The sequence below is a fragment of the Zootoca vivipara genome, chromosome 3 (genome assembly GCF_965207765.1).
Source record: "Zootoca vivipara chromosome 3, rZooViv2.hap1.1, whole genome shotgun sequence".
Lineage (NCBI taxonomy): Eukaryota > Metazoa > Chordata > Lepidosauria > Squamata > Lacertidae > Zootoca > Zootoca vivipara.
This window is the reverse complement of record NC_142586.1, coordinates 87,066,805-87,090,257: the sequence shown is the minus strand read 5'-3', so window position 1 is coordinate 87,090,257 and position 23,453 is coordinate 87,066,805. Positions and strand designations below refer to the sequence as shown.

General features: G+C 42.6%; 1 protein-coding gene and 1 long non-coding RNA gene across 2 annotated transcripts in view; one reads left to right on the top strand and one right to left on the bottom strand.

Moving 5' to 3' along the window:
- ALK (ALK receptor tyrosine kinase) overlaps positions 1-23,453 on the top strand; it is a 582,689-nt gene that overhangs the window by 73,696 nt on the left and 485,540 nt on the right. The gene's annotated exons all lie outside the window — the stretch shown is intronic.
- LOC148686339 (uncharacterized) lies at positions 8,674-13,363 on the bottom strand. The gene is made up of 3 exons (XR_015949117.1): positions 13,274-13,363; positions 10,658-10,748; positions 8,674-9,131 (listed from the first exon to the last, which is right to left on the bottom strand). It is a non-coding gene; the product is annotated as an uncharacterized LOC148686339 (long non-coding RNA).

The following is a 23,453-nucleotide window of genomic DNA, read 5'->3' as shown; positions in this document are numbered from 1 at the left end:
CATGGTGGACAATACTGAAAATGATCCAATATGTTCTAGGCCTGCAAGGTGATATATTACCAGATAATTAACCTCTTGATCTTATCCAATACTGGTATACCTATATTAGAAATACATTGTTAGAATGTTTATTCATTTACATTTCTCAAAAATATGCATTTACTTTTACAAATGCTATGTAAGATTTCTTTTTTTCTGGAAAGTGGGGGGAAAATGGTCAGCTCCAAGCATTTACAAGAACTCATCTTATGCTAGAACAAATTGCCAGATTAAAAATAATAAAACATAGAAGCATTCAGTGTACAGTGGTACCTCGGGTTATAGATGCTTCAGGTTACAGACGGTTCAGGTTACAGACTCGGCTAACTCAGAAATAGTACTTCGAGTTAAGAACTTTGCTTCAGGATGAGAACAGAAATTGCATGATGGCGGCGCAGCGGTAGCGGGAGGCCCCATTAGCGAAAGTGATACCTCAAAAAAGTTTGCTGACCCCTGGTCTAGATCTAGATGCACATTTAGAATTTAAATGTCACAGAAGGCAAGCCAACGGATTTCCTATCCATTCCTTGTAAAGTCTTCAAATTATTTGCACCCCATCCCGTATCACTTCAGATCAGTTCCTCTTCAAATCATTTACCCACACTTTACACAAATCAATTCAGTTCTCTTCATTATCTCACAATTCTTCCCCCAAATCATCTCTAGAAGAAGTAATCTTAAATCAATGCATTTCTCCAAATTAATATCCAGTAACACACACACACACACACACACACACACACACACACACACCCTGCCTCATTCATTACCCACCCAGAAACACTTTAGGCACTTAGAGAAAGGTTCAGGGCCCATTCCATATGGTCCCACTCATAGCACCACCCTTGTCCTGGATCCAGCACTGCTTTTGATAATCAGCTTGTTGTTTTCTCTTTGTAGTTCTCTTTGTAGTCCCTGCAACAGCTTTCTACCAAATACCTTTGCTCGATCCCATTTACAGCAAGGTTACCAACTGTGTGTGACAGAGACTGTTCAAGCCAGGTAGTTCCGAAAGCTTTGGCCCAGGAGCAGCAATGGTTGTTGAAACAGTTTGCGGATGGAGAGTTCCCACTTTTATCTATCAGCACCAGGAGGTGGCAATGGAAGGAGACTGTGTCAGAGTCATCAGTGTTTAAATGCACAATTGCTGTCTGGCAACAGCTCCAATGCAGGTATAGGCCAGTGCTGTGAACAGGGGCTACACACCTGCTGGGAACTGTGGATTTTATCAGGCCAGCTGTGATGTCTCCTCCCTCTACTGCTTTTTCCTTGCTTGGTTTCTACTTGTCACTCAATCACTCTGTGGCATCAGCTGGTGGGTTGGCTGTACTTCATCAGCTGACTGGTTGGAACTGAGAAAGTAGAGTTTCCATAGGCTGGCTTATGAAAGTTTTGCAATGTTTAACCAACATGACATGGAATATGTGCTAAGAATGTTCGGAGAGACTGGGGAATCAGTTAGCTTATATGTATGTTATCTGGATGTATTCAGAACTAGTGGTGCCCTTTGAAAATGAGATTACTCTTTGCATTCTTAATCGTACATGAGGCACCCAAAGGAAGTGCATCCCAGTGTGGTGTAGTGGTTAAGAGCGGTAGACTCGTAATCTGGGGAACCGGGTTCGCGTCTCCGCTCCTCCACATGCAGCTGCTGGGTGACCTTGGGCTAGTCACACTTCTTTGAAGTCTCTCAGCCCCACTCACCTCACAGAGTGTTTGTTGTGGGGGAGGAAGGGAAAGGAGATTGTTAGCCGCTTTGAGACTCCTTCGATTAGTGATAAAGCGGGATATCAAATCCAAACTCTTCTTCTTCTGCTGCTAGTGTGTTGCTTCCAACACCCACATGGATTCAGTGCACAGAGACATTGACTGAGTGTGCTCATCACACTGAGCATTTGAAATGAATTTTTCAAGTGTGGTTTATTTCTGGGCTAAATCTTTAATGAATCATGCATGTCAAATTGTTTGATTTAAGAGTTAACTGGGGGGGGGCTGATGTTGAGACAGATCCCACATGAGTTTCAGATTATTTGTTCATTTTTTGCAATTATATTGTCTAGACCTCTGTTAGTAATACAAATAAACCATGCTGCTATTTGGAGGAGCTACAATTAAATTGAACTGGTTGAACAGAAAATGCATTTCACTCTAGTTCTAGGCAGTGAGAATTCAACCTGAGTACAGTCTGGTATCTTGAAACGTATCTACCTAGGTATAGTAAAGAGTATTGCAGTTGCCTATTCTGTTTACCTGAAACTTCGACAGATTTGAAGCTGTATCCAGCATCTAGTTTCCTGCAAATGCTGGGACAAAACAAATGGGTCTTTACCTGGTGGTGAAACAAAGAAACATTGATGCCATACATGCTTCCAAGGGGAGGGTATTCCATAGACAAAGCACCTCTGGAGAGAAGACAATTTCCTGAATTTCTGCGTAATGTACAATTCCCAGCAGTGTAGGTTTGTGAAGGGTCTCTGCTGCCAATCTTGGTACAGGAAGAGGTGCTCCTTCAGGTACTTGGGGGCATGTCTAGTTTTATAGGTCACTGCCCAATACCTTGAATTCAGCCTGTGTCACTTCACATAGGAGTTTTTAGATGTCTGAAATATGTCTAAAAGATGTCTCTGCAGTGCCGTGGCTTATGTCTTCTGTCTACATACTTCCATTATATAAAATGTGAAGGAGGAAGTCCTTTGAGGAGATACGTGAGCTTTGATTCCAGAAACAGCTCATGAATCTCCCCGCAGAGATGTCCACGATTCCCTTTGCATTAGGGGTGTATGCAGTGAGACACAGAGCTGCATAGGCACCCCCCCCAAACACCAGCATCACTGTGGCATACCTGAATGAGGCTGGGGGCAGTGACAAGACTGTGGTTCTGTGAGTGCACCAGCAGGAGTGTTGGACTGGCACCAATCCTGCTAGTGCAACAACCTGGCCACCATCTCACTTCAGCCCCGGCCAGATAAGCAACAGTGATACAGGTATCAGGACGGGGTGTACACCCAACCATTCTGCTTTCTTAGCATAAAGTAGTAGAGAAACATGGAAAGAGAAAGCACAAGCCAAGTTTCTTCTTTTGCTGTGTGAAAAAGCCCTGAAATGCAGGAGTATCAGCCTCACTTTAGTAATGGATCGCATTAAATGGAAAATAAAAGTATGCTCTCCACCATGATTGAAGAACTGACATGCCAAAGAAGTTCCCAAATGCAGTGGCAAAGAGTGAGATTTGTACAGCACAAGCAAAGCTAACCACTCTGGGATTTATTGTGTTGATTATTGAGGAGCTGGCTTGGAGGCCAACTTAGAAACATGGTGCAGTTTCCTCCTGAGATTCTGGTCCTCAACCCACGCTGCTGCTGCTACTGCTGCTGCTCCTCCAAGCACAGAAAGGACTTGCGTAAACATTTTAATATTGCATGAGGCTTGTCTAAGCTTGAATGATCATGCAAATGTTAAAGTCTTGGCATACAAGCAGCCCCCTAGAGAGAAACCAATACTTATGGACCTTTCACATCATCTGAGATCCCAGCTTCTGAATGTCAGCTTCCAGCAACAATCTAGCAGACTAGAAACATTCTCCATTTCACTTCTCTCATAAACTACTGCTGTGATGAAAATGTACTTCAGTTATTTTTAACCATTCCTCATCAATTAATGAGCAAACAAATTGCATTCAACAATCATAAAAGGGCCATTGAGCAACAAGCTCTTCTGGGACCTCCAAACCCTTCTTTTCAGTTTCCTTCAGCATAAGGGAGAATTCATTTGTGGTATTGTGCCCCCTCAGTGCAGATGTTCCAGATCTTTGAAAGGCCTGTTTCCCTTTGCTGGAGAGACTGTGGGAAACAGGGCAAATCCATCCATCTTCAGTGGTTCTGCCTGAACATTAAAAAGAGGACTGAGATATTGAAGGAAATGGGTATAATGTTACAGACAAATATTCCCTATGATCCATCTACTATCACTCTTTCCTAATCAACATGCCTTTCTCTGCCTGAAAGAATCAATTGTTTTCCTGCTATCGGCAGAAAATCTACTCGTAACTCAAAATTGGAAAGAAACTAAGAACTTGGATCTGGAAATGTGGCTTCAAAGAAACCCTTTATTAATGACAGCCGTAAAAAACACACACACATCATTTATAAGTTCAAAGGGGCATAGCATATTCTGAGGACTTTGCAGCTGTCTGGTGGTTTGTTTGCCATCCAAATGACTGGCGAAACCCATAGAGCTCAAATTAACCATTTAGCTCAGGCATCCCCAAACTTTGGCCCTCCAGATGTTTTGGACTACAATTCCCATCTTCCCCGACCACTGGTACTGCTAGCTAGGGATCATGGGAGTTGTAGGCCAAAACATCTGGAGGGCCACAGTTTGGGGGTGCCTGATTTAGCTTTTGTTTGGAGGTATATGTAACCTACCTTTCCATCCCTATACTCACTGGCAAACCTCCCCTGATTTGTATTTTTCTGTGGTGCTGTAAAATCCATCTGCAAGAATCTGTTGATTTCTGTTTTATGCTCTGTTATTTCCCATGGGCTTTCCTGTACCTACAACCCTTCTTTTGATTATTTTGGGGTTTTTTTTATTTTGTGCTTTTCCAAATTCTCAAGTTCTGGTTTTTTTTTTAAAAGCAATGATCAAAGGGGGAATGAATATATTGACATGGATGGGGTGTGGACTTTTTGTTGAGCTCACCTTAATGTCAAAGTGGCCAAAGAGTTTTCCTTTCATTCTACAAATCATCTCTCTGCAGCCTTCCTGGGTGCCTGAGCTTCTTGTACCCTGCTCAGCTGGGTTGTCCAGGAAGTGAGAGAGGCTGACTGCCATGCATCTGACAACTGTTCATTTTTGTTTTGTTTTTTTAAGTGAAGCCTTTTTGCATTTTACAAAAGAAATTCGGAAATAAATATTTTTTTAAAAAAAGAAAAGAAAAGAAGGTAAAAGGGATGCTGTAAGCAAGATGTACCTGGTTGCCAGCCTTCCCAGAGAAGGCAGAAACAACCCAAAGCCTTGAAGGGCCAAAAGCAGGATAGACAAAAGGGTAGACTGCATTACTACAGACTAGCTTCCAGGAGTTTTTCTGTAAGCTCCTGAAACTAAAAAGAAAGAAAGAAAAAAGAAGAGAAGCGTGAATTAGATTGATTTGCATTAAAATGCAAACTGAACGTATTTAGCCCCCCCCATCACTAGCAAGGAAAAGGTGGATTTATTTATTGTTTTACAAATCCCATGTTTCACAAAAACCTGATCCTGTGGGAATGCTAGCTGACAGTGAATACAACACTAATGTGTAAAATTATGGTTTCCTAAAGGCAACAATTGGAGTGCAGGAGAAAATTGTGAAAGGAAGATAAATTTCTTAGTACATCACTGCAAGACCTGTGGATAACCAGATTTCCTCCCTGTTAACAGTATTCTCGATTACAATGCTTTTGGCTATTAAATTCACAGGATCGGGCTGGGTAAAATGACCAGATATTAACTAAAGGTTCATTCAGACTCAGTCTTACTTGTTTTGCTTTTTACATTTCAGTCTTATTTTAATAACAGCACTCTCCTAAAATGTTTGAGCCTTGGGCTGCAGGGTCCCTAATGTTTGTCAGAGTGAGACTCCTTGGTGGTACAGTGCTAGGTTCATTTTAAATGGGGTTGCAAACACACAGTAACAAGCAGGGCAGAGCTTGGGCTGCCAGCTTTAACACCTTTGCCACAGATTTTATGTTCGTGGGCACCTCACAAAATCAGGCTTCTAATTATTTCAGTCTGATAATGCCCTGTCTTGTCTTGCCTAAAAAGAATGTTGCTTTGATCACATTTTCAATAATTCCTGCTGGCAGAATACCCATGGCAGAGACTGGCAGGAAAGGCTAGCATCTAATGAATAATGTAGCTCTTTAGTCCATCTCCTGTGCACAAACTATTCCTGAGTCCAAAGGTCAACCACCCTGCATTGCCCACTTTCATCACATGGGGCTGTTTGCATGTTCTTCTGAATAAAGGAGTCCCAGGAAAGGAATGTTAGCAATATTCTAGCTATTCTCTCCCCGTCACATCTCATTTCAGATAACACTACTCCACACACACACACATACACACAGTTTTCAGTGAATGAATGTAGTTATAGTGAAGATTATTATTCCAGTAGCATCCAACGGTTACTTATCTGTTGTGCATTGTATGGGATCATTGTGGTTAGGGCATCTGAGGCTGTGGTGGCATTCACACAAACCCATGGGTTTTATGTGTATTAGATGTGTCAGCACCCAACTGACACACATTATCTGTGTTGATTCAGGCACCTGTTCCACACAAGAGGTGCAATATTTCTGCACAAACTGCACATGGACACATCTAGCTCCAGTACCTCTGCCTGCCCTGGCTGTTAGCACAGTGCTGGCAATGAATTGTCCCAAACCATATTAAAAGGAGCATATTCCGCCTTGGGGCACTTCTTTCCATTAAAGTTCCAACACATCTGCAGATATAGAGCCATAACTTCAGACCTAGAGAAATAGCATAACTGATTATCTTGCAAGGTAAATGGAGCTGCTGACAAACTATGCTATTAGCATCAAGCAAATAGATGCAATTCTAGGAAATATGTGGCAATCAGTTAAGCAAAACAACAAAAAAGCAGAGATGGAATATAAATGTCTACCATTGAAATATCGTCCAAAATCTCAGCACCCAAAAAATGCAGTGGTTACTTTTTGAAAAAGGAAAACCTTAGGTGTTCATTAGGGGTGTTTGAGCATCTCTGTGCTTACCATGAATGTTATTCCTTGTCCATGGGGTCAAAGTAGAGTGGGGAGTGATGGAATAGCCACCTGTCAGGGACTGGCTGGATGAGGAAGAGTGGTTGGCACCATTCGGTGGGGTGAAGCTGCCACCTCAGATGGCAGAAGACTCAGAGGTGGGGCCCCGTTGGCACGCTGCCTGCCGTGCTGCCTCCATCGCTGGTGGAGAAGCAGCCATCCACACAGTATTGATCTCATTTGGTAATAAATAAATTTCCTTCCATCTCCCCTCCACTGTCCAACTCATCTGTGCTTCTAGTGACAGGTTGCAGCATTGCAGTGACTAAAACTGTTTGCCATAGGCAAACTTGTAGATTACATTGTTTGTCAAGCACCCCACTGAGAATTTTAAAGACATTTCAGCAGTGCTTCAAATACGAAAGATCACTCGTAGCTGAGTAAGATTGTCTTCCATGAACTCTGTCTTAACAGTGAGTCCGTAAGTGACTGCGGAGGCCAATTCTGGATCCACACATCCTTCCACAGTGGGAACATAGGTTTCCGGGTGGGAGCTGATCACGGTGAGGGTTTGCCAAATGTGCCTTCCTCTTAGCTCATTTCTCCCTTTTGCCCTCAGTTCATGCTTCTTCAAAGTAACGCAATAGAAAGTCTACAAAAGTAGCTAGGCTATGAAAAGCAGCCAGGAGTTAGGACAGGCATCCCCAAACTGCGGCCCTCCAGATGTTTTGGCCTACAACTCCCATGATCCCTAGCTAACAGGACCAGTTATTGGGGAAGATGGGAATTGTAGTCCAAAACATCTGGAGGGCCGAAGTTTGGGGATGCCTGAGTTAGGAGGTCCATGGTGTTTATTTGTTTGTGAGTTCAGCAATGGAATTTTGAGTTTGTTTATTTTAAATATGAACCAAGGTATAGAAAATCCAATGAACTGTCACCATCATTCATTGAAGCCATGACTGCTTTAGTAGAGCATGACAGGGAAGAACTGTGGGAGATTTTGGTACCAAGTTGGAAAACAGAGATTTTCTCTGTCATCTCTAATCTCCGTATCAGTTCAGAATCCTATCTTGAAGCATTGCCTTTCCGAAAACCTGCATTTTCCTACTTTATTAACACTGCAATAGTAATTACCTGTCATTTCTACAGCACCTTTCATCCATCAAGATGATCAAACATTTAGCAAAGTTGCCCAATTATAGAAAGCTTTTTCTGCTGCCTTGAGAAATAAGGAGAGTGAAAATAGACTAGGCTATCAGGTACCTTCAAGCAATCACATCAAGTCAGAGGAGCGAAGTCAAGGAACATCTTGTGAATATATTTCAGTAGTCAATACTTATACTTTCCAACACACACACACACACACACACACACACACACACACACACTATACTTTGCTTTTTGCAAAATGGAAAAATTTACAGTAAAGAATTCAGTGTTTCTTCTAATTCATTAGGGACATAAATGTGGCAGTTCAGAACTATGCCGGGGCTTCAAGGTGATTTCAAGATGACATACCTTGGCTACAATCCTGGGTGTTTAGTCGTGAAAGCTGAGAGCCTACACATGTCAATTTGGACTTTTATTCCCTGACCTCCCACCACCCACAGAATGGTTGAGCTCTTTGCTTTAAAAGCCATACTGCATGGAGAGTGTTGCTTTTAAGAAGGCCTCTCTTTGGATAATGTTCCTTCTCTAGAAAGGACATTTTTCCTTTGCTTTGCTCTTCCTATGGCCAAGCAATATCCCATGTCTTAAGGGTCTAAGTAAAACAAACAAACAAAAACCCTTTGATAGGAAGCTTTTCTCAAGCAAATGGTTTTTCTGGTTCTTCACAACCAATTACGTTTGGACACATACCATTTTAGCAGCTGAGGCGTACCTCAAAATGGTGCCTGTCTTGGTGTGATTACACTGCACTACCATTTTTGTACAACTTTTGTCTCCAAGGGGGAACTTGTACAGGGAAGATCCCATTGCAATTTGGCTGATAAAGTGTGCATATGGAGCACTGAGACCTGAGTTAAAGTCCCCAAGATAAAATGGGAAAACAAAATGTACACCATGTTGAATGGTGGGATGAAAGTGTAATTTATGATAACAACAATGAAAGCTCAAAAAGCATAAGCTAAATTACACCCAACTGTCATATGTTCTCTGCATGCTTCTTTTCCTTCATGTTTACTTCTTTACTTTGAATTTTATAATGTGCATGCTAGGAACAGGGAAAGTTGCTTAATCTTGTTTTACAGTTTTCTCCCTTTCTCTCTTTTTCCGTTTTGCTCTTCTCTTTTGTTGTGTTCTTGTTTTCATTTTTGTATGCTCTCACTGCTGAAAAGACAATAAAATGTTATTTACAAAAAAAAGCCGTGGTCTGAAGCACATTTGCACCTGTTCTTCCTTGCTTCTTGTAGAGTCTGTCTGACCATGGGTTCATTTTATTCCATTCCATTTATTAAAACATTTCTATACCGCCTCCCACATCTGTAAAATACACATCAAACACCACTGTGTGACAGCACAGTGTCAGCATGGATTCAAGTTCTACCCAAAGTTGGCACCACAGCTAGACTTCTGAAAGTCGGCGGTTGAAAGCAACATTATGGGACACTGAGGTGCAATTAGCATAGAGTTTGCCAGCACAGTTGTGACACCAAAAGAGGTGCAAGCTACATTCAGGTGTCACTTCCGTGGTACAGACTTGCAATTTTAGTAGACCATGACAAAGGATGCTTAGCACCCCAGCTAATTAAAAATGGATCAGACCATCAGAACAGAGTGTACTAAAGTGCTTTAATGAACAATTGGGGTCTTTAAAAAATCCTCTTGTGCTTTTTCTTCAATTTACAGCAGTTCATTTTAACAACAGCATTCAATCAGTGACAGCCACATTTTTCTGTGCTACTTTAAAAGGAATATAAAAATAGAGCCAAAGCCTTGTACCTTTCATTGCTTTCAACATTGGGGAGGAAAGGCACAGACAAGTTTGAAGAAAGTGCTTTAAAATAAACTTTCTTTTAGTGGAGAATTTATCTTGGCTCTCTCATTCCTATTATATCCCATTAGCCAGACCACGAGAGCAGTCCAGCTACTTCCAAGTCCTTCTGCTGAAGACCTTTTGGGATTAATGATATCTGCTGAAGTAGATCTGTAACTCTCATAATGCCTGGGATTTTAATGAGATGCTCCCCAAATGCTAGGCTGGGTAGGAGTCTTACGTCCTTACAAGTGTGCATGACTCAGGACAGCTTTGGTGCTGAATAACATGTGATTGTATAGGATAACTCATTTTGATACAAAAAAAGAAACACTGAGGTGTATCTTGACGGTGTCTTATTTTTGGAGAAACACAGTATGTAAAAACCAGTGTACAGAAATGTGGTTATAGGATAGATGCTTGCCACACCATGCAAAACAACAGCTTCAAAGGGAAGCAGAGAAAGAGACAGAGAGAGTTTTTCTTATACTTTCCATAGCAACAGGTGGAAAACTGGTTGAGGGCAAAGGAAGGCCTACTGACACTCATGCAAAAGAAAAGGCATATTAGTGGGTACATGAGAGCAATGCAATAACAGCATTTGTGGAGATAGACAAGAGAGAGGGGCACTAGCTAGGTTAAGAACAGAAGAAGAGCCTGCTGGGTCAACCCAGTGGCACATCTTATCCAGCTTCCTGTTTCTGCAGTAGCCAATCAGATGCTTCTGGAAAGTCCACAAGCGTAACCTAACTGCAACAGCACTGTCCCCTCCTGTGGTTCCCAGCAGCAGGCATTGAGAATCACACTGCCTCTAACAGTGGAGATGGCAAAGCGATATTCCCAGCCTTGCTACCAAAGATGCTTTTTAAATTGGACTGACCTTGGATCTTTCACACACATCCCTCTATGCCAAGGGTCAGGGGATCAGTTTCTAGCCAAGAGTTCATTGCCAAACCGACTTTCGGCAAGAGCTGCAAGTATGAGAACAGGTGTGTTAAAACATATGTTGAATAAGCTGTGGAACATGGTTTAGGGATCATTTTCCAAAATCACCATCAAAAACATATATGGAAATAAGGCTGCACACACACACAGCATGTCCTTAAAGCACATTCAAAGTGCATTCCCCTCACGCAAGAATTCTAGGAGCTGTAGTTTACCCCTCACAGAGCTACAGTTCCCAGCACCCTTAATAAACTACAGTTTCCTAGATCGTTGGCAAGGCGTAAATGTGCTGTGTGTTTTAAATGTATGGTGTGTACACAGGCACAGAGTTCAATGTGACAAAGTGCACTGCAGAGGGTTGGACTAGACAACACACGGGGTCAGTTCCAACTCTATAATTCTATGATTCTATGACTTCTGGGAGCCCTTTTGACTGCCAATTCTGTCTTCCTTGCTTGATAGGGTGGAGTTCTGGCAGAGAAGACTGGAGTGTGATTCCTCCTCTCCACAATGTTTATTTTTTCTAAGCTTTCTTGGGGGGAAAACTCAGAAAGACCAAAACTTTCTCCATGAAAGGTAAAAACAAACAAACTCATCCTTTATTTTGAGCTGAGCCATGGGGGAAGGAAACCTATCACTACTAAAATCATTCAGAGGCAATATTAATCATTTACAGGACTGTGATACCACTGTTTTATTCAATTTTCTGTTGATCACTGACTCATTGCTAGCCTGATCATAGCAATAGAGCCTATTCTGTTCACCATAACTAGGGTGGCATCAGCAGCAGAAATTGTAGAAACTGCTGTGGTCGTACATTTTCCCACCGATTTCAACATTGTCATTCAGAGATATTGCAGTATCAAGAACAAGTGTCCGCTTTGCCAGTTTCATGAAAACAGTTTGGTTTGTCCCTTTTCATTCAGGCATTCATTATTTATGGCGAGTCACAGTTTTTGATGGATGGAATCCAATTTGCTAAAACTCTATTAGCCCTCGCTATGAATTATACAGGTGTGTCTAAGATTAAGTAGCTTTTGGGGACTGGCAGCATAAAAGCTATGAAAAATAAACTACTATAGGTTAAATTGTTGCAGAAGGGAGCAGAAGTCGCCCTCTTCGTGGCAATGTGAATGGTAGAGTGCGGCTGGTGTTTTTCATAGTTCACTCCATTCTATGAAGGAGTAGTTTTGCAGAGGTAGGGGAGGCCATCCACATTCTTGAACACCCAATAAATCCAATAAATTTAGGCTCATGCAGTTACGTATATCTTTCTCCCACTTTTTCAAATCAAAAGCAGTCTTGAGAGGCTACAGTAGGTCCTACTGGGAGAGCCAGTGTGGTGTAGTGGTTAAGAGCGGTGTACTCGTAATCTGGGGAACCGGGTTCGCGTCTCCGCTCCTCCACATGCAGCTGCTGGGTGACCTTGGGCTAGTCACACTTCTCTGAAGTCTCTCAGCCCCACTCACCTCACAGGGTGTTTGTTGTGGGGGAGGAAGGGAAAGGAGAATGTTAGCCGCTTTGAGACTCCTTCAGGTAGTGATAAAGCGGGATATCAAATCCAAACACTTCTTCTTCTTCTTCCTACTTCTATGCTTTGTGCTCCACCTTGCATTGCTGTTCCGATGCCTTCTCTCTAATGATCTCTCTGAAAATCATGATTCTGTGGCTCTGTGACCCATACAACTCTGAACCTTGGTTGCAATGTGCACCTTAATACGAAGTGAGCATTGTATTCCAACCTTCATTTAGGTTCAGAATGTTCTCTGCCTTGGATTTCAATTTGAACCAGAGAACCATTCCTTCCTACCCACTTATCTGGTTGCTGCTCTGGTGACAGTTGGCAGGTGGAAGGAAGATTTCTCTACTTTCTCCGCCTTCCCCAGAACCTGGAACAGTGACGCAGGTGCAGGGAGTCCAGGGCAATATAATTCTCTGAGAGTGCCTGAGGTCAATAGGATGCCTTTGGAAGATTACATTCTCCCCAGACTCCTGTTGCCTGGGTTACCAGCATAGCAGTGAACCAAGTCTCAGTGAGGATGGGGTTGGGGAGAAGGGCACCTCCCTCCCCCCCCTAACCTGGCTTTCTGCCTTGCCACTGCCAGGTTAAGGCAATTCGATGGATGAAAGATGGGGCTCTTGTAGGGTTTGTGCGTGATGATGGAGTCCAATTGTGTGAGGAATAATTGAGCTATTTTCTTACTTTGGGGGGAAATGGCTTGGTTTGCTGAGCACATTTCTTAATTGAACCTATGAAGGGAGATGGGAGGAGATTTGCTGAACACTAATCTTCTCCATCCCAGGATCATCCCAGCTACCTTTTCTTTTTATGTCTTGTCTCTTTTGTTTTATACCCACCCTAATATGACCCACAACATTTATCACCTCATCACTTCTTCTGAAGTGATTTCCACCCATTCTCCTGCTTTAAACTTAGCTCTTCTTTGCCCATAAACACAAAACTTCCTGTATTACAAGAATAAAAGAGTAATGTTATGTGACATTTCCCCCCATGAAATGATGTGTTAAGGTGGACACAGCACATAAATACCAGTTTTGTTTCACAGGGAGAAGTAGATGAAGCAATGGATACTCTTCACAGCATAACTCAAGAGAGATGAGGGTAAAGATGAGCCTGTACTGGAGATCAGAAATAATGGGGAGTTATATTCATTATGAGGCAAATCTTAGGAAAGCTTCATCTTGTTCACTCTGTGATCCCTGGCTGACTGGCATCATCCATATGACTATTCAACAAACAAACAAACAAACAAAGAACCAGGTTTTTAATGCTGCTGAAACAGTAGCAGCAGATTGAGGAAGCAACGGCAGGGGGGAGAAGTGAAGATTCACATCAATAATTGGGTGGATTCAGGTAATATTTCACTTTCTGCAAGCATTACCTTCACAGTCCTCACCCAAATGAAACTGGTGAACAATCCTGCATAATACTATGAGTGGATGAACAATCTGTGCCTTCTTTCCACTTAACTAGAAGGTCACACTAGACCACTTTGCTAAGTGCTTTGATCCTAAGCAGCAAAAGACTATATGCTTCCGAAAAATCTCATAAGCCTTTCAGTCTGTTTCATCCAATTTACAAAGTGCAAACTTTCCTTCTGTTTCATCGACAACTGGCTCATTATTTTATTTAGTTTGTGGAGGCTTTCTGAAGAAATAATGTGTGTCCGGGGGGGGGGGGGAGTTTTACAGAGGTGCTTTCATATTATTTAATTATTTGTTAAGCTAGCTTAAACTGTCAGGCAACTCAGCATTGTCCTGCCAGCCACAAAACATAATGCTTAATAATGATGCCTTTAAGTCTTGATTCAGAAAGGTCATCTTAAATTCTGTTAGCTGTGGCCTGGCTGTACAGAGCAAAAATATGAAGCATGTGAGGAGGAAGAGACTTATCTGTCTTGTGTCTATTAACATGCAGGAATGTAATCAGGCCTGGGCGTTTTTGAGAACAGAAAGTGTCGGGGTGGTGTGGTAATTGGGGTGAAAGCAGGAGATGGCAGAGTGGGATATGGCAATGGATTTTCATTTTACTTGTTGGAAGGCAGAATCATGTGCATCCTCTACTGCCGGTGGTTTGGCTTGGAGCAAAGGTCAGGAGCAATAAGCAAGGAAGGAAAAAGTTGTTCATGCAGCTGAATCCCATTTGGAACTCTTTGCTGATTCTTGTACTTGGTTTGCATATAAGATGCTGCTGAGGCTCATAGTCTTGGCATCATCTTTGCTGGAAGCCTGCTGCTCAGTTTTCATCCTCTCTTTAGAATCTACAGCTTTACCCACTTGAATAGAAACTGGTATAATGGCACAGTTACCTCCCAAAAGTGTAGGCTCCCGTAGGCAGCCGATTATGTTGGAGAAAACAGAGGCTTAGTTTGAGCCAGGGCTGAACCTTGTTCCAAGAGCTAACCTGGGGAGGCATAACAATAAAAAACAGTGGTCAGGATCCCAAGAAACAGTTTGGCACTTGCAAAATCTTCTGCTAGCTCAGTGGAATTTAATTCTTTCTTTTTCTTTGAACAAAACGCCGCTCTGCTACATTTCCCAAGTTGTGTGGAGCCACCACGGAAGAACACTGCCAAGGGGGGGAGGGTTTGGCCATTTTTTAAAGGTAGAATCATATAGTTGGAAGAGACCACAAGGGCCATCCAGTTCAACCCCCTGCGAAGCAGGAAACACAATCAAAGCATTCCTGACAGATGGCTGTCAAGCCTCCGCTTAAAGACCTCCAAAGAAGGAGACTCCACCACACTCCTTGGCAGCAAGCCTTAGAACCACCCAGAGACAGAGGAAGCGGAAGAGGGGGAGGAGAGTAGCCAGGAGGAGCAGGGGTTCAGAGTTGCTGCAGAGCCCTGCAACCACCCAGAGGCTAGGGAAGGAAGCTCAGACTCAGGAAGGGAGGGGGCTTTCAAATCAGCACAAACAAGGAGGGAAATGAAATGTAAGGATCAAAGACATCTCATGTGATTCCCACGTCTACTTTGTTTGCGTGGAAATCGCAGGAAGCCACTCCCCGAATCTGACTCAATGGGTTCCCGCCCACCCGCCGCAGAGCAGCGCCCTCAGCGGCCGTGCTGCGCGCTGAGCCCGCCCGCCCGTCGCACTGGAAAACAGGGCTGCGGGGGGCTGCGGAGGGATCCGTCACACCACGGCACCAGGGCACCAAAGGTGCCTAAGACGGCCCTGAAGGCCAATTTGCCTTTATGCCAAGAAGTGTCAGAAGTATACGCTACATAACTGCCCTCTGTGCTTTGCAAAATGTCTCTCAAAACCTTCAGAATATTTATTATGATGAATGGAAACATTGGGGCTAGCATTGCCTGCATTTTTTGTTTTGTTTTGTTTTTAAAGAATCCTCCTTGAAAATAGACTGGGCTTCTGAATATTGGTATATATTATTTAATAGCTCAGAACAGTCCTGGATCAATTCTAAGCCTGTGGCTTTGCTATCAGTCTTTTCCACTTAACAAATCAAAACTGGAATTTTCTAACTCCTAGTAAACCTAGCATAATCTTTTATTGGAAAATGAAGCTGTTTCTCCCCATTAATCATCACTGTCATGGCTAATGGTAAATATGTTAGAATCTGAACCAGGGCCATCTTAAGCGTATCTGGCGCCCTAGCGCCGTGGTTCAAAGATCCCTCTGGCACCCCCCGCCCCGTTTCCCAGTGCGGCTGGCGCAGCGCGGCTGGCGGGCGGGCACAGTTGCGCGGCGCCCCCTGGCGCCCCTGGCGCCCTGCGCCACCCAGCCTTGCCTTAGAGCTGGCCCTGATCTGAACCTGGTTATGGTGTATGTGTTTGATTGTGTGTGTGTTTGTGTGTGTGTGAGAGAGAGAGAGAGAGAGAAGAAGAAGAAAGAAAGAAAGAAAGAAAGAAAGAAAGAAAGAAAGAGGAAGGAAGGAAGGAAGGAAGGAAGGAAGGAAGGAAGGAAGGAAGGAAGGAAGGAAGGAAGGAAGGAAGGACATAGCACATGCATCTGCACCCACACTGGCTTTAATGGGGTTGTTGGCAATCAACTATTTGGATACCATGCCAAGCAGATAAAATAAGTTTAGAAGACACATGTGGAGCATTTCAGGAATAAGACTAAATTTTAGTGAAATTTTAGAAAACATTTGCAAACTTAATAATAAAGATTTGCAAACTTGAAATTACAGTGGTGCTGGTGCTAAAGGCTCAAATATAAAGAGATATTGAAATATTAATGGAAATAAGTTGTCTTTATTTTATGACTGAACCTCAAGTGACGGTCTGGAAAAGGCAACTGAGGTATTTCTGTGGCCCATTATCCCACTGCTGTGAGCCACATTTGATGTTCCAGGAGATTCCTACAGAGTTCTTTCCCCTGGAGTTCACTAGTGGGCTGCCCACACCATACATTTAAAGCACACAACAAGGGAGCTATAATTCATTAAAGGTGATGAAAATTGTAGCTTTGTGAGGGGGGAAATACTGTTCCCAGGCTTCTTTGGGGGAAGTCTTCTGGGTACACAAGAGAATTCTCTGTTTGTTTTCGCAAGTCCAATTCTATCGGAATTGTTTTGCAACAGTGTGAAGAGACTTCAACTAAAACTGGTTGTGCAACAGAGCCCCTGAGGAGGAATTCAGTTCGAAACATGCTGGGGTCGTTAAATAAAAAGTTCCCTTGGGCACCCAGAGTTGTCATTCCATCATCCCTGCCCCCCGTGTTTTGTGCCTTCCCATTTTTTTCCTTGATCCTGTGTAGAACTGCCACTGTATCAGCACCCATACACTATATTGTTGCCATAATATAGGAAGTGATCTTGACAGAAGCTCTACACAGGCATTTACCCACTCATTATGCAAGGTGTGTATGTAAAGGCTTCCCATGCAGACGTTCACACTGTGCGTGCAAATGCCAAGAGGTAGGGACTACCTGCTACACATTAATGTATGGTGTGTGCCTACTCAAAGTGCCCCCACTTATGTAATGGGACAATGCATAAGTAAAACATCTGCCTCAGGCAGAAGAGTCCCTGTTAACTGAATGAAGGGCATTAAGTCTTCTGATCACTGTAAATACTGGGGATCATCAATTCAACTGCCGAGCCAAATATATTTTAAATTTACTGTCTCAGCAAATATTCCTGCTAGTAAATATGCTTGCTAGACTATTCATAGGGAACAAATAGAAAAGAGGTGTGAATCAGCCTTCATAGCAAGTTCATCTTAAAATGTGAATGCATTTTTATGAGCACTTTTCGCAGTGTAAGCCCAATATGGAGGCGAGATTTTCGGTGGTACACAATAGTACCATAAATCTCACGAAGACAAGTGCCTTGTAAAAAAAAAAAGTTGTTGCTTTCTACATTCAAGTTGGAACTGGTACGTGAACAATATTCTCTAAGCTTTGTGATCACAGTTCTAGTAGGGCAGGAGGGAAACGAAGAGTAATAGTGGGAGATAAAAAGAGGGCAACCAACATTATAATCCCCCTGAAAAACTGTTGCTTGGGAGAAGGAAAGACAAAAGGGTTAGGCCAAACAGTGTGTGTGTGTGTGTGTGTGTGTGTGTGTGTGTGTGTGTGTAATTCCAAGCTGCAGGTGCTGTTTAAAAATTCAATAATTGATATTCCAGGTAATATATTTACAGAAAACAGTATCTCTTTAAACTTCAGATGATGGGTTTTGAATAGATCCATTATCTCTAGCTGTTGCTCTTTATTCACACTTAAAGTGTGTGCAGTGGTGAAGTTCATAGGAAGAAAATATTTCCATGAGTTTATTTTTTAACAGCTTTCTGAATTCTTATTTTAAATTATGTAAAATGCTGCTTTGCCCTAAAGCTGCCCTTGGGCAAGTAACACAGAGGACTTTTACAGGGTCAATTCCCCTCACAGACTCTTTTTCTTTTTCTTTTAAAGGTGTCAAACTTGACACTTACCGCCACTGTCAGAGTCAGTATGCTTCTGAATACCAGCTGCTAGAAACCACAGGAGGGAGAAGTGCTGTTGGACTCAGGTTCTGCTTGTGTGCTTCCCATAGGCAACTGGTTGTCCATTGTGAGAACATGATGCTAAGCAAAATGGGTCACTGGCTGTTACATTCTCTGTTTGCAAATAGGTGTGCATCTTCTTGTTGATCTCCAAATGTCATGTTTCCCAATTGTGCTTCAGCAACACTGTTAACATTTTAATGGCTTTGAAGACCTTAAGGTTGGAAGCGATAATCAAGACATATTGTTTGTCCTTCCATATATTCGAAACCTACCAAATGTCTTCTGTACTAAGAATACTGAATTAAACCATGCTGCATTTGTGACTATAAAATTGTCTCTACCAGTGTGGTGTAGTGCTTAAGAGTGGTAGACTCGTAATCTGGTGAACCGGGTTCGCGTCTCCACTCCTCCACATGCAGCTGCTGGGTGACCTTGGGCTAGTCTTTGAAGTCTCTCAGCCCCACTCACCTCACAGAGTGTTTGTTGTGGAGGAGGAAGGGAAATGAGAATGTTAGCCGCTTTGAGACTCCTTCGGGTAGTGATTGTCAGTACGCCCTGTTCGGCCCACGTCTTAAGCGCGTGCATGGGCTAGGCGACTGGAGCACCTTCACCGACCTTCCGATCACAGGAACGTAGACACAGCATTCCCAGAGAACAGATCCTGGTGCAATGGACTCACATCTCCTCACTGTGAGCACGTCAAACGCAGCAGAGTAACGGAAGCGAAGCAGTGGAGGTTTTTTGAAGCATACCTAATTTATTTCTAACAGTCACTACAAAACACTACAGACCTGCATGAGAAGAGCAGTTCCCATGCAGCCATCTCATCGCTACATAGATAAGAGCGAAAACTTTTCAGTACCAGAGACGGAAGAACCAAAGAGCAGCTTCCGCCCCCTCCTTTCTCATAACATGAAAGCAAAACAAAAGATCAGGCGATTCTTTCAATGGGAGGGGTGAAATGCCAACAGTGATAAAGCAGGATATCAAATCCAAACTACTCCTCTTCTTCTTCTTCTTCTTCTTCTTCTTCTTCTTCTTCTTCTTCTTCTTCGAACACAATAATCTGCCTGTTGCTTTTCCAGATGGAGAGATATTCCTATCAACTTTCCAGTCTCTGTGGCAAAAACATTATTAGTACAGTGGTACCTCGGTTTATGAACACAATTGGTTCCGGAAGTCTGTTCATAAACTGAAGCGTTCATAAACTGAAGTGAACTTTCCCATTGAAAGTAATGGAAAGTGAATTAATCCGTTCCAGATGGTCCGCGGAGTAAGCGTTCATAAACTGAAGCAAACTTTCCCATTGAAAGTAATGGAAAGTGGATTAATCCGTTCCAGACGAGTCCACGGAGTACTTAAACTGAAGCGTTCATAAACTGAAGCATGGGTGTAATTGGTTCCGGAAGTCTGTTCATAAACTGAAGCGTTCATAAACTGAAGCAAACTTTCCCATTGAAAGTAATGGAAAATGAATTAATCCGTTCCAGATGGGTCCGCGGCGTTCATAAACCGAAAATTCATAAACCGAGGTGTTCATAAACCGAGGTTCCACTGTAGTTTGACCAAGCAGGTGGCAGTATTTTGACAGAACTCAGCAGAATCAAACCAGAGCAAATACCATCAGTTTAATTACACACATAAATGTAGAATGCACAACACAATGTGAGCATTCGCCTAAGAAAGAAAATATCAAAATCATGTATAATAGCCCAAAGATGGCCAAACAGAAGGCAAGGTCTATTTCTTACATGCTTTACTGTTTTAAAATCCATAGAATTAGCTTTTGTAAACCACTTTGAGGTGTATACATTTTATTAAACAAACAAACAATATAGAATCTGGATCAGCCTTATGACAGCCAGACAGGTATTGCCATAAGGTCTAATGATACACAGTGCAGTAGAAATTTCCAGGGTGGTTTACATAAAAGGAAAGAGTGCTGTTTGCTCAGGTCCTACTCATGTGCTTCCCATCAGCAGCTGGTTGGGCTCTCTAGAACAGGATACTGGACTAGATGGGCCACTGACTTGTTCCAGCAGGTTTCTCTTATGTTCCTTTGAAAATATGAAAACATATTGGTGAAATGAACCAGAATACTCAAAACTGAAGACTAAAAAGAAAGTAATATCTTAACAGCCAAATGAAAACAGGCTGAAGGACCAAGGGAAACAAAAAGGCCTTTGCCTAGTGCTGAAAGGGCAACAAAAGTAGATCTTGAGAAATCATTTCATAATTGGCAAATCACTGCTAAGGAGATCCTGGTTGTCACCTGCCTTAACTAACACATTATGGACACCTACAGAAGATGTTAACCTTGTGGGTGCACATATGTGGAGACAGGCAATCCTTAAAGAGACTCGTCTTAAACCAGAACATTTATTGCGTGTCGAGGTCCCCAGGACACACCCCAATAAATCACACTTCACACATAAATTAAGTTTAAGGTTTTTGGCATAATTTTTGCCACAACTTTATTTAAATACAAAAAATGTGAGTGGTTGCTTAGGCATTGGTTCCATACATACCGGTACACATACATACATCTGTCTCTAAGACAGAACTAACTGACTTCCCTGCTTCCTGAAGTCAGTGCAGGGAAAGCATTTTGGGGAGAGAATGGAGCCGGAAGGCTGGTCCTTTGCCTCTCCGCCAAATGCTTCCAGCTCCTAGCCCCTTGTTGGGGTACGGACTAAAGCATGTCAAGCCCCTGGATTCCTTTAACGGAATTCACCCTTGCAGCAGCAGCATTGGAGGGGCCAGCACAACCAACAACCAATTCTGGCCCCTCCACCAACCAACAGCATTGGAGGGACTGGCACAACCAATCGTGATCCCTCCACCAACCAATTTATGAACCAATGCCTAACCGCAACCTTACAAGTTGTGATGAATTGCTATGCAGTAGGCGAAAACCAAGTGGCACCAGCCAATCAGCCAAATGAAAAAATTCCTACCAGGCCCCTGCCCCAAAAGCAGACGACCCCATGACAGGCACAGCAAGGTCAAATGCAACAGCCTAATTAAAGGGAGGGTGGGTGGGTGACCCGAAGCTCGTAGCAAAGAGAAAGAGAAAGCCAAGGCTGCGAGCAAGGAATATAAAACCAATGGGCTGTCCCCAAATTGCAACATCCAAATCTACCCCATGACACGAATCCACTAATTGCAACCCTGGTCATCTAGTCAATCCCACCCAGCAGAAGGGAGGGTGTCCTGTTAACCCCCACCGCAACCCAGGCTCTCCATGAAGGAGAACCTGCTTTCCCAATGTAATTGTATCTATGTTTATTCAGCTGAAAGACCCCTCCTTAGTAAGTATGGTTAGGATTGCTGGGTCAGTCCTCAAAATCAAACCTAAGAAGGGAAGACTGGTGTCAGCTATAAAACTCTGCCTTTATTAAACAAAAACAAAACAAAACAAAATCTTGTTTGAAAGCAACTGGAGGTCAACTAATAATATTGTTTTAATGTTTGAGCACAGCAGGGCTACTTCTAGAATATAGTTTCCAGCATTTTTTTTTAAAATTCCAATCTAGTCTAGTCTAGATATGTTTTCAAGTAGAATGAGACACCTTAAGGGTATGTTGGTAGAAATCTGCTAAGATACACTAGCTTAATATTCTTTGAAAAGTCATTGTCATTGCAACACAATGTTGAGGCTGACATAATAAAAGGTTCAGAATCCAGACTGATACTGCTTGTCACTGCTTCTTACATGGCAGTTTTTACACTCCACTTCTCCTAAACCGACTGCATTTATCATTTTCATCCAACCTGCACCTAGCAGTCTCAATTCTTATACAATAGTAATATCCACACTTTACAATGGTTGTGTGGTGGTGGAGCATTCCACTTAATGTCTGCATGCAGAGCCTAGGTGTGTAGTTTAAGGTTGCATGTTCAGACTGTATCATAGCCCTCAGCTGGACCAATGTACCCAAAGCATCCTGTTTTTAAAATGTTCAAAATCTGCAGTGTTTCATTACCCCTTTGAAGACCTCTAAAAATCACATATACTTATTTCCTGGCTTTCTATTATTGAAGCCAACCTCATGTTGAGACAGTACCTGTACTGTAGAAAAACAACAGACTGGCAGAATGAGTGGCAGGGGGAGGGAGGAAACAACAACCACCCAAACACACAGGGGAAAGCTACAATGACATCAAAAAGCTCTCATTGAATAAAAAAGCAGTGCATGGAATAACAACAACTACAATGAATGTGAACAATAACAAACATTAATCATAAGCACAATAAACTTCAAGAAGTTTTTAAAAATCTCATATTTCTCGGAGTGGAAGGAACCCTCAGAAGAATGCAGTTCATATTTTTAAGGATAAATATAATCAAGAATGTTTTAAATAATGGTTATTTATTCCAAATGCATAAGTATTGGTTTATAAAAGAGGAGGTGAGCCCATGAGCGGGCATGCTTTCACAGTACCCACTTCTTTCTTGTGGCGTCCAAGTGGATTTTCCTTTTCTTCTCTGCATCTCCTCTCCTTCTCCTTCCCTCTTGTGTCTAGCGATGGGTGAATCAGCCTGTGCCACATTCACATGTGTGAGTTCCATCCCAGTTCCGTACTAACCATCAGGCTTTTTCCTGCATGAGAATTTGCACTTAAACATGCAATTCAGAACATACCTGGGCTCAGTTCAAAGTCTGGACCTGATGTTTAAAGCCCTTCATGGTTTGGGGCAAGGGGACCTAGATCACCTGTCCCCATCCTATGTGCCTGTCTTGTCTTTGAGATCCTCATCAGACACCCTTCTCTGGTTTCATCCTAGAGGCTACCAGGGGGAGGACCTTTTCAATTGTGGTACCCTAGGTTTGGAATCCTCTTCCAAGGGGCTCACCAGTTTAATATCTATACAGTACCAGGTGAACATTTTTATATTTTCATAGACCCTTTAAAATTTGTTGATCTGTAGTTCTTATGCTGGTATCTTTAAAAACTTTTATTTATAGATCTGTTGTTTTTATCTTATTTGACAGTGCAGTCCAAAGTAGGTGACTAGTGGGGGATCATCCATGACTTATGAAGTCCTACTGGCTTGCACTACCTGGGGCAAGAGATGGAGGGGTGGGTGTATCTTGTTCTTCCTCTGTACCCCTTTTGTGGGGTAATTCCTCCCCATTGGTTCCAAGGAAGGTGGGGATTAGGTCAATTAATATTGGAATATGGAAAGCTAATTTGGCAAGCATCCCTACTTGCATCCCATGATTTAGACCTAATTCCAACACAAAGTTAGGC